The sequence below is a fragment of the Salvelinus sp. IW2-2015 genome, linkage group LG6.2, assembly GCF_002910315.2.
Source record: "Salvelinus sp. IW2-2015 linkage group LG6.2, ASM291031v2, whole genome shotgun sequence".
In the NCBI taxonomy this organism is placed as follows: domain Eukaryota; kingdom Metazoa; phylum Chordata; class Actinopteri; order Salmoniformes; family Salmonidae; genus Salvelinus; species Salvelinus sp. IW2-2015.
In genome coordinates, this window is record NC_036846.1 from 24,889,712 (window position 1) to 24,902,352 (window position 12,641).

Here is a 12,641-nt window from a genome sequence, read left to right on the forward strand (position 1 = left end):
AAGTTGTGGCAAAATGGCTTAAGGACACCAAAATCAAGGTATTGGAGTGGCCATCACAAAGCCCTGACCTCAAGCCTATAGAAAATTTGTGGGCAGAACTGAAAAAGCGTGTGCGAGCAAGGAGGCCTACAAACCTGACTCGGTTACACCAGCTCCGTCAGGAGGAATGGGCCAAAATTCACCCAACTTATTGTGGGAAGCTTGTGGAAGGCTACCTGAAACATTTGACCCAAGTTCAACAATTTAAAGGCAATGCTACCAACTACTAATTAAGTGTATGTATAAATCATTCTCTCTACTATTATTCTGACATTTCACATTCTTAAAATAAAGTGATGATCCTAACTGATCTAAAACAGGGAATTTTTACTAGGATTAAATGTTAGGAATTGTGAAAAAAATGATTTTAAATGTATTTGGCTAAATCAAATCAAATCAAATKTTATTAGTCACATGCCTTACAGTGAAATCCTTACTTACGAGCTCGTAACCAAAAATGCAGTTAAAAAAAATATATAGAAGAAAAAATAATAATAATAACAACAGCGAGTCTACAGCTGAAGTAGAAGTAAACTTCTGACTTCAACTGTAGACTCGCTGTTGTTATTATTATTTATGCACGAAAATAAAGATGCTTAAAATATGTGACATTTTTTAGAGATTTTTGCACACTATAGGGACCTCCAAGGCCTTGTTCTGGTAAATGTCTGTAGAGATAGGTTGGTATACGATATCTGCTCCATGTTTGGGGCCTATGTTGACAAGATGTTGGGGAATCACTGGAGAGGAATATTGACCAACTGATCATCTCAGTGTACATCTCAAAAAACACAATAGGTGTTTTGTTACATTTCAGTCTTCTGTGAAGTACTTATAGTGTCATATTGGGATGCAAACTCAAAAATTAATCATTTAAACTATATCTGACATGTTACGGTTCTTTTTTAAGCCCCTAACCATGTGTGTGAAAGGTATACTTTTGTTTCACAATAGATTTGTTTAAGTCCACCAAGAAACACCCTGTGTGCCCCTGATTTAGCCCACTGCAGTAAAAGGTTATTAAGGGGGTCAAATGGATCTGTTTAGGTCAGCATTGAAATGGGCCCATCTTCCAAAAAAAGAATACAATAACCCTTTCAATGTGGAGGGTGTGATTGACGAAGACATACACCGTACATTCCACCCTTGGACACCCCGGAAATCCTCGGACATTCCCAGAAGACATCACTTCGAGAGAAAAAAAACAGTTGTTTGGGGGGGACCCTTATGTACCTACTTTGTAAGGGCCAACCTGTTGACTATTCATATTTATATGGATTTGACGAGAGCTCTTTTTAAAAAGGCTAAAGGTTAGACAGGTTTAAAAAAAAAACATTGGTTCAAAGACACATATTTACACGTTCACACCAACCTCCCAGAGGTCCGAACATCCTCGTAGGACCCTGGACACAACTGTTTTTGTCACGTCTGCTCCCGCTCTTCCCCCCTCTGGCGCTTGAGGGCGCCAGGCTGCATCACTCACTCCTATCATCTATTACGCACACCTGCCTTCCCTCGTCACGCGCATCAGCGATATTGGACTCACCTGGACTCTCATCGTCTGTTTATTACCTCCCCTATATTCATCGTCTGTTTATTACCTCCCCTATATTCATCGTCTGTTTATTACCTCCCCTATATTCATCGTCTGTTTATTACCTCCCCTATATATGTCAGTTCCCCGCTGCTACATTGATTGTTTTTATTTGTGTTACTCGTTTGCTGACGCTGTTCSTGTCTCGTTCCACGTCCGTTATTTATTAAATGTTTTACTCCCCGTTCGTCTCTCCAGCGTCATCCGTTGTGACAGTTGTTTTCAGAGACACACCACACACGCTCAGACACACACACGCTCAGACACACACACGCTCAGACACACACACGCTCAGACACACACACGCTCAGACACACGCACGCTCAGACACACGCACATCCACCAGGACCGCTTGGCTCTTGTGTAGAGATTGAGAGAAACAGATCGGGGAGACAGACAGAGAGAGACAGAGATTTAATTCATTGAAGGTAAATTACATTTGAAACCCTTTTTATTTTCTTCAAAAATGTTACTACCAAAATGCCTACATATTACAATCATTAAAAAGTGTACAATGCAATATTAAACTATAACAATGTATTTTTACAAAACCTTTCTATTAATCATGCAAATTCTTATACAATACTGCATGTTAAATGTTTATGTATAAATATGTATTGATGGACTGTTTTTTAAATGTGTTTGACCCTTTTCAGGGGTCCTTCTCTTTCTCAGATTTTTTTCCTGCCACCAAGCCTCACACAGCCTCACACACCCAGAGGAAGAGCTGTCATTCATTAAATGTAAAATTAAATTAAAAACTATTTTTATTTTCTTCAAAAACGTAACTACGAAAATGCCTACATATTACAATTATTATTTTGTTGTAGGAAATAGTGTTTTTTAAATGCATTCTTAGAGAGAAATAAGTATTTGCTCCTATTCAGGGGATCTCTCTCTCTGTACCTCTCTGCATGTAACCTGACCCAACCATGCAGCCTGCCTCTCTCTCTCTCACACACACACACACACACACACACACACACACACACACACACACACACACCCTTGGAGGAAGAGAGCTGTCATTCCTTAAATGTAAATTATTTTTAAAACCCTTTATTTTTATTCTAAAACTTTTGTACCTAACTGAATACAAAATATTATTATTAACAAAACTACACATTAATACCCATTAAATGTTTATATGTATAAATATTTTGTTGTAGGAAAGACTGATTTTTTAAAAGTGTTTTTGATCTTTTCAGGGCCCTCGTCTGCTTGTAACCTCTGACCCCAACCGTGCATCCTTGCCTGGCCTCACACACACCCCAACGAGGGCTATACAGAGGGCCAGAGACGAGAACGTCATTCAATTAAGGTAATATTTTTAAAAATCCTAATTTGTATTCTAAAACTTACACTACATTTACAATTATCTGACATACTGCACTGTACTACACCAATCAAGTATATGCTAATTTTATTAATTCCTCTTAGAGAAAAAGTTGGGAAGGCCTATTTTAACCCAACACCCCCATCAGTCTCCACAATGTCTCTCCACGCTGGATCTCCAGGCCTTCCAGGCTATCTTCTTTCCATGATCAACCTTCTGCCATTAAGCCAATCTATGTCTTGAGGACACGAATGACCATCTACGTAAATGTTCACGGTGGTGGATAAACTTCTGCACTTATTTCAGCATATCAAGCACTTAAAAAATCTCCTCACCTGAAGCTAAAGACAGGCACAACATAATAACTTCTGTGTATGCTTTTGGAAATACATATTAACTAACTGATTTGAGGCGATTGAATTCATAACACCGTACAATGTCACTTTTGGAGTCTGGAATATATGCGACTGAAGAGATGTCTGACTTCCAAAATCATCTCGCCCGCAGACGTCCTCTTCCAATGACGTTACCCAGGAGCGATGTTCCACTCAGGGCTGTGCCATCTGACAGAGCAATGTCTTATCTAAGCTCGTTCTCTCATGTTGAAACGGCAGGAGAGAAAAATGGCTTAAGATGGTTGTCATTGTGTCCCAACATGAAGGACACAAAACATCTAGATTGGCTATAAGACATGTTTTATTAGTTATCTGTGTTAGACTTGGCACAGGACAAGTCTAACTCCTTACGTATACTCAGGCAGACCTACTCGTAAATTACGTTTTCATATACAAGGGGTCACAAGATACACAGCAGCTCCATAAGTTCTCCATAAGTCACTACAAAAATTCCCAACTGTTTAAACATTTCAACACATTTCTTTCAGTCAACAAGGTCACACACATCAATCAGGCCATTACTTTTTATTCAAACATTGCTTTACTTTGAAGAAACAGCTGCACTATAATGTTACATAAGCACACCATACATAGCATGGACATCGCACAGGATGTCCTAAAAGGACATAAACACAGGACAGAATAGCTTCAATCACTTTTTGACGCAACCGTCTATTCATATTCTCTCTTGCCACTATTTATATTATGAACTATTTTAACATGATGACTATTTAACATTACAGTTTTTACAATCGGATCCAATACTTAGTCACTTTCAAAACTTTCACACAGTTCTCCTAATCAAACTTTCAGCTTGGCACAGCAGTTAATTTCACGTTCAAAAGCCCTGAAATTACCAAAACACTCATACACGTCTCAAATCAACTCTTCATAACACTAGCAAGAGGTTGTCACCCAAAGCCTGTTGTCACTTAAAAACCAACGACTAAAAACACAAAAAAAAACAAAAAACAACGAACAAAGAACATAACAACAGGTAGCATTACACAATGTTTCTTTACAAAACAAGAATGACACCTCTCTACTGTTTAGAATTCACTGCAGTTTATGTTACAGGAATGTATCAGACATGATGCAATATGCTTCAATATGTTTTATGTCATTTTTTTGTCATTGAGTGACTCCAAAATAAAATAATTTGTATATAGACCATCTACCGATACAGATACAGTAGCAATGCTAGTCAACCCTGTCTTATGCATTTGGCCACAGGTTCTCATCCACATCACATCTTATGTCATCTTGGGCAATAAACCTAGGAAATAATATTTTGGTATGCCTGGTCCATCCCTGGCAATCTTCTGCAGATATGTCCAGGCATCCAGCATTCATTGCGTCCAGGAGGGACATTTGATCATGTGGATGGTGGTCATAAACCTTCCATCTCCATGAGGAAAATAATTCCTCTATGGGGTTGAGGAATAGAGCGTAAGGAAGGAAGAAAAGTGACATCATCCTGTGATGGGCTGCAAACCACTCTGACTGCACGGGAGTGGTGAAATGCCACATTGTCCCATACAATTACAAACGTCGGCCGATTTCGCCTCACTGCAACCCTTTCCTCACCCGGCACAACCCTTCCATAGAGGTCACCCAGGAATGAAATGAGACGCTTGGTGTTGTATGGCCCAATTAGCGGTTTGTGCAACAGCAATCCATCAGAGGACATTGCTGCACACATTGTGATGTTGGCACCCCTCTGGCCCGGGACATCCACTGTGGCTCTTTTCCCAATCACATTCCTTCCTCATTGCCGTGTTTTGGCCAAGTTGAAACCAGCCTCATCCACAAAGATGAATATGTGGGCTGTTTGCCTGGCTTCAATCTCCATGACTCTCTAAAATAAATCCACAAGGCAACATAAGAGTTATTACGCTAGTTTACATTATACCTATTAACATGCCTTTGTGTGCCTCTGCCCTGTTTGGTTTCGTTCAAAACCAGTTCTGTATTTTATAGTCATCTTACCTGGACATTGGTTCCTGAGTTGCTTGACTCGTTCAGAGTTCCTCTCAAAGGGGACAGTGTACAACTGCTTCATCCTGACTAGATGTTGTTTCAGGAGTCTAGAAATAGTTGTTATGCTTACATTGTCTGCCAACACTCGTCCCGAATCTCTGTGAGTTTTATGCCATTGTTTCTGATGACCATATCAATGATTGCAGATTCCTGCACAGCAGTGAAAATCCTACCTCTCCCGCCTGTAGGAGGTAACCGTTGGGTCCTAAGCAGAAATACAAAAACAATTACAATTACACACAAGTAGGTTTGAAGGCTTTGCTCAATTTACTTCTGTAATGTTTCAGTCAGATGCCCTTGCAGAATGCACATCTTACCTGTTGTTTTGCTGGAAATCTCAGAATAGATGCCACTGTTGAGCGTTGCAGATTTGGCTGCACTCTCAGACCAGCCTCTCTCATTGATAGATCATGATTTATTACATGTATCACTAGTAGCACTAATCTCATCTGAGACTACAGCTCTTGATCTTCCTCTCAGTCTTCTTCCACCACGTACTCCTCTCCCTCTCCCTCTCCCTCTCCCTCTCCTCTCCCTCTCCCAGCCACTCTTCTTTCCTCTGTCAGCACTTCTCTATCTCTGGCTGGGTCCAGTTTTACTAGTACAGCATTATTCCTAAGATGTCCCCTTTTGTTTAGATGTAATGAAACTGAAAGACTAACACCTGGGTAGGTGTCCCGCTACAATGGGAATCAGCTGTGGTTGGTCGAACTGTTTTGATAGTATTTCATTTTAGATTTGGAATATATTTCAATACGGTATTACTGTAGAAATGTAGCAAATTAATGTCTTATTCAATTTGTTGTTATTTTAGGTTTTGAACTTAAGTTTAACAGTTTTGAAAAGAGTATGTAAACAATGTGCAAATTGGCCTGTCGGTACATAGTTGGTGGTGGTTGAGTCTGAGTGAGAAAAGAGTTCATGAAAATTGAAAGATGTAGTCATTGAATGCATTTTGTGCCAAAGCAATGAAAAATGATCCACAGTTTATCCCACATAGGCATGCTGTTGTGCTCACTGTGTGAAGAGTTATGAAAAAGTGACCTAAGTATTGAGAAACGGGTCCTAGCGATTGTAAAAAAAAACTTATAGAGATAGGAGTTCACTATTCATGAGATGATTTACTTACTGTGTTATGTTGTTTATGTGTTTTTTTGTTCTGTGTGCTCTGTGTGTGTGTGTGTGTGTGTGTGTGTTGTGTGTGTGTGTGTGTGTGTGTGTGTGTGTGTTGTGTGTGTGTGTGTTTACGTGTGTGTGTGTGTGTGTGTGTGTGTGTGTGTGTGTGTGTGTGTGTTTACGTGTGTGTGTGGTGTGTGTGTGTGTGTTACGTGTGTGTGTGTGTTGTGTGTGTGTGTGGGTTGTGGGTGTGTGTGTGTGTGTGTGTGTGTGTGTGTGTGTGTGTGTGTGTACGTGTGTGTGTGTGTGTGTGTGTGTGTGTGTGTGTGTGGGTGTGTGTTTGTGGTGTGTGTGTGTGTGTGTGTGTGTGTGTGTGTGTGTGTGTGTGTTGTGTGTGTGTGTGTGTGTGTGTGTGTGTGTGTGTGTGTGTGTGTGTGTGTGTTGTTGTGTGTGTGTGTGTGTGTGTGTGTTGGTGTGTGTGTGTGTGTGTTGTGTGTGTCCTACAGCCTAAATGACAGGTTGAGATTTCTTGCTATGGGCAATACAATACAAAACCAGATAAGGCTTCTGACAGCACACAAGGTGAAACTCTTCCTACAGTTAAAGGCTTTGTCCAGGAAGGGCTTAATAGATTTGCAGATTCCAGATTTTATTGGGATTAAGTCAATTATTCAATTATGTATTTTTTATGTTCTCTGAGAGATGGTAGAGAGCCTATTGGTGGTAGAGAGCCTATGTGCTAGTGGTAGAGACTTTGGTGGTAGAGAGACTATTGGTGGTAGAGAGACTATGATGGTAGAGAGACTATTGATGGTAGAGCTATGTAGAGCTATGTGTGAGTAGAGACTATTGTGGTAGAGACTATGGTGGTAGAGAGACTAATGTGTAGAGAGACTATTGATGGTAGAGAGACTAATGTGGTAGAGAGACTATTGCCTCATGTTCTTGCACACAAAACTATACACATTAGTTGTGACAGGGGAAATTTATCTCTCCTTCAACCAAATACAGATTTCAGGAGAAAATAAAATCTGATGATATTTTTTCACTGAAACTTGAGTGATGGGGAAATCACGTTCAAGTTTCACGTTTATTGTCCCAGAGGGCAATTGGTGTTGCAGCAAAGGAACATAACAAACCACATTTTGAACATATGAATTCCACATGAATTGCAATGACATAGTTATAAGCAATTCAATGAGGGGAAAGAGTTTGAGTTTCACCATTCGAGTCAACTCTGAAATTGTGAGCACAAACACATGGCCCAATATGGACTGCTGTATTAGCCAAATCTCTACAACGTGATTGTGACTGTTGTTTTTCCCACTAAAATTATAAAAAATTATGCAAACTCACCCATTTACCTATGAATGAATTTATTCATGCAAAGATTCATTCATGCATCCATCCATTCATGAATTCTGAATGACCATTGAGCTCCTCCACGTGGAGAAATAGAGGGGTCTCACCATTAGTAGTTCTCTCTCGCCCTCTAGTGGAACATTTTTGTCCACATTTATCACTCTATTGTGTCGTGCGTGCATAGAGAACAGTGTAATTGCAGACAGCATTTGGGGGCGTTTTCTAATATAGGCGTTTCTTGATATCAAGTTACACCTATTGACTACAGTCTCCTAACCTACCACGCTAATTATCCTAACCTGCCACCTTAGTTATCCTAATCTGCTATGTAAACAAATCATCTGTGTCTGGAAACCAACCGTCTCATAACACCGGAACTGACCACGGAAACTGACCACAAACACAACAAGAAACGCCCCGGATTTCGGTCTGCAATTACACCCTATTCCACGCACACAACCCCTCTCACCGGCTGGACTTTGATTTAGTTTTCATTGTTAATTTTATTATTTTTCTTGGAAGATTTTTTTAATCCATAAGATGAAGTGGGCGAAGAACAAACCACTCTTTACATTGTTTAAGATAGAACTGAAACATTAGTTTGAAATGATCAGTAAATGTAAAAAAACTAAAAATGCCGTTTGTACCATAAAACTTTTTGACAAATTTAAAATGTAGTTTTACATGAAATACCCCTGTCTACGTTTAGTTTATGTACTCTTGTCTGTACATTTCTGTTTTAGAATTTGTGCTATTGCTCATAATAATAATAAAAACCCTCACCGGCACATGACGTATAACAAAAATGGCGGCGCCCATGTTACAATGGAGACTGTTGTCGGTGACTAATTCAGTCTAAATATAAAACGATTATTTAATCTATTGTTGATATTGTTACTCATTATAAAGCCTACATGATAAAGGTAAGCGTCCTTCTTTTCACATTTTAGACAACCTACGTTTGACATGCGTGTGTTTTGGATTGATTGAACGGTCAGGGAGTGCTAGCTAACATTAGCTAAAGTTAGTTTTACCAAGTTAGTTAGCTACAGTAGCTAGCTTGCAACTTCGGCCTGAAAGGTAGTTAGTTAGGTAACGTTAGCTTACAACAACGTTATTTAGCACAGGCTTTCAACTGTGTTCAGAGAGATCAAATAGATATTGTCAAAACTGTTATTTCTTCCATGTAGGTAATCCATGCCCCTCATCCTGTTCGCTACCTAGCTCTGTAGCTATAGTTAGGTAATATAAACCCTAATTTAATATTATGAATTCAATGGCTACTACCACGACTTATTTATTAGTTTATCTTCCCAAACAGTTTCTAACTACTGTAAAATAAGATAGATGACAACTTTAGCAAGCTAACTAGCAACCGATTTCTTCATCATATATGACAATACTTTACACCATTAATTCATGCTGTCTTCGCTGTGAATCATCCCGTTTTCATCCCCCTCCTTGCCAGTCTTCTAGTTCAGCGGGTCCATCATCCTCTTCTCACCAGATGAAGGAAAACAACCACCCCTCCAGTGGTCAGGCCTTCCTGGACCATATCAAGCCATGCTGGTACTGGGACAAGAAGGACCTGGCCCACACCCCGTCCCAGTCTGAGGGCCTGGACCTGGCCACAGAGGCCCGGTACCGCAGGGAGGGTGCCCGGTTCATCTTCGATGTGGGGACCAGACTCGGACTGTATCCTTTTACACGCAACATTTGACACAGTCATGTCATAGCCTCGTCATCTGGTTGATCATTTTCTGTGTGTCAGAAAGTTAGCGAGATTTTTTTTATTTCACCTAAAGTAATGTGGCTTTGTTGAGTTTCACCCTTTAACTCTGTCATCAGACATTATGACACCCTTTAACTCTGTCATCAGACATTATGACACCCTTTAACTCTGTCATCAGACATTATGAACCTTTTAGACTCTGTCATCAGACATTATGACACCTTTAACTCTGTCATCAGACATTATGACACCTTTAACTCTGTCATCAGACATTATGAACACCTTTAACTCTGTCATCAGACATTATGACACCCTTTAACTCTGTCATCAGACATTATGACACCCTTTAACTCTGTCATCAGACATTATGACACCCTTTAACTCTGCATCAGACATTATGACACCCTTTAACTCTGTCATCAGACATTATGACACCCTTTAACTCTGTCATCAGACATTATGAACCCTTTAACTCTGTCATCAGACATTATGACACCCCTTTAACTCTGTCATCAGAACATTATGACACCCTTAAACTCTGTCATCAAGACATTATGAACACCTTTAACTCTGTCATCAGACATTATGACACCCTTTAACTCTGTCATCAGACATTATGACACCCTTTAACTCTGTCATCAGACATTATGACACCCTTTAACTCTGTCATCAGACACATTATGACACCCTTTAACTCTGTCATCAGACATTATGACACCCTTTAACTCTGTCATCAGACATTATGACACCCTTTACTCTCTGACATCAGACATTATGACACCCTTTAACTCTGACATCAGACATTATGACACCCTTTAACTCTGACATCAGACATTATGACACCCTTTAACTCTGTCATCAGACACTTATGAGCATTGGCGACAGGTATCATCTATTTCCACCGTTTCTACATGTTTCACTCCTTCAAACAGTTCCCCAGATATGTGAGTATTTTGCTAAAGAATTCCCTGTTGTGTACTGAAACTGTCACATTTGACATTTAGCAGAAACTCTTATCCGAAGAGACTTACAATGCTACACTTTTAACAAAAATTGCCTTCACAAATCAAAAAATTGTACACAGGTCATGTTGTCAACTTCAATCTCAGTGGTGGCATTCTTGGAGGTACTGTCTAATGTTTGGTATTACATAGTGTGAGACCTGTGTATTGTGTATCTACAGGTGACAGGTGTACTGCTTAATGTCTTGGTATTAAATAGTGTGAGACCTGTGTATTGTGTTCTACAGGTGACAGGTGGTACTGCTTAATGGTCTTGGTATTAAATAGTGTGAAGACTGTGTATTGTGTATCTACAGGTGACAGGTGGTACTGTCTAATGTCTTGGTATTAAATAGTGTGAGACCTGTGTATTGTGTATCTACAGGTGACAGGTGGTACTGTCTAATGTCTTGGTATTAAATAGTGTGAGACCTGTGTTTGTGTATCTACAGGTGACAGGTGGTACTGCTTAATGTCTTGGTATTAAATAGTGTGAGACCTGTGTATTGTGTATCTACAGGTGACAGGTGGTACTGCTTAAATGTCTTGGTATTAAATATGTGAGACCTGTGTATTGTGTATCTACAGGTGACAGGTGGTACTGCTTAATGTCTTGGTATTAATATGTGTGAGACTTGTGTATCATACAGGTGAACAGGTGGTACTGCTTAATGTCTTGGTGTATTAAATATTGTGAGACGTGTGTGTATCTACAGGTGACCGGGTGCGTGTTGTCTAATGTCTTTGGTATTAAATCAGTGTGAGACCTGTGTATTGTGTATCTACAGGTGACAGGTGGTACTGCTTAATGTCTTGGTATTAAATAGTGTGAGACTGTGTATTGTGTATCTACAGGTGACAGGTGGTACTGGCTTAATGTCTTGGTATAAATCATGTGAGACCTGTGTATCTTCGGGTGACAGGTGGTACTGCTTAATGTCTTGGTTTAAATCATGTGAGACCTGTGTATCTACAGGTGACCGGTGCGTGTTTGTCTAATGTCTTGGTATAAATCATGTGAGACCTGTGTATCTACAGGTGACAGGTGCGTGTTTGTCTAATGTCTTGGTATTAAATCATGTGAGACGGCTGTGTATCTACAGGTGACAGGTGCGGTTGTCTTAATGTCTTGGTATTAAATCATGTGTGAGACCTGTGTATTACAGGTGACCGGTGCGTGTTGTCTAATGTCTTGGTTTTAAATCATGTGAGACGTGTGTATCTACAGGTGACCGGTGCGTGTTGTCTAATGTCTTGGTTTTAAATCATGTGAGACCTGTGTCTCTCCAGGTGACCGGTGCGTGTTGTCTAATGTCTTGGTTTTAAATTATGTGAGACGTGTGTATCTACAGGTGACCGGTGCGTGTTGTCTAATGTCTTGGTATTAAATAGTGTGAGACCTGTGTATTGTGTATCTACAGGTGACCGGTGCGTGTTGTCTCTTCCTGGCTGGGAAAGTGGAAGAGACTCCTAAGAAATGTAAAGACATCATCAAGACGGCTCGCAGCTTACTGAACGACGTACAGTTTGCCCAGTTTGGAGACGACCCAAAGGTGAGATGTGTCTTAGTTCATTCACTTCTCCCACTGTCCTCTCTGTTTGTAGGTACAGTGAAGTCCTGCTATGTTTACTGGTACACTTTCTTCACGTGCTGAACCTAACTGCTGGCTTGATAATAGGCTATTTTTTTATTTAATATTTTTTATTTTTTTACGGGGTAAATCAGCTTTAATATTGCAGATACGTTGATGGAAGCTACAATCTAATTGCCCGCATCATTTCCAATCCCCCATATATTTTTTTTGTAAATATATACACTAACGGTCAAAAGTTTTAGAACACCTACTCATTCAAGGGTTTTTCTTTATTTTTTACTATTTTCTACATTGTAGAATAATAGTGAAGACATCAAAACTATAAAATAACACATGATTTGTTGACACTTTTTGTTTACTACATGATTCCATATGTGTTATTTCATAGTTTCAAACCCTTGAATGAGTAGGCGTTCTAACACTTTTGACCG

At 39.8% G+C, this 12,641-nt stretch overlaps 1 pseudogene; it reads left to right on the forward strand.

Annotated features, from left to right (window-relative positions):
* Nucleotides 1-8,586: 8,586 nt before the first annotated feature.
* LOC111965600 (cyclin-K-like) overlaps nt 8,587-12,641 on the forward strand; it is a 22,599-nt pseudogene continuing 18,544 nt past the window's right edge.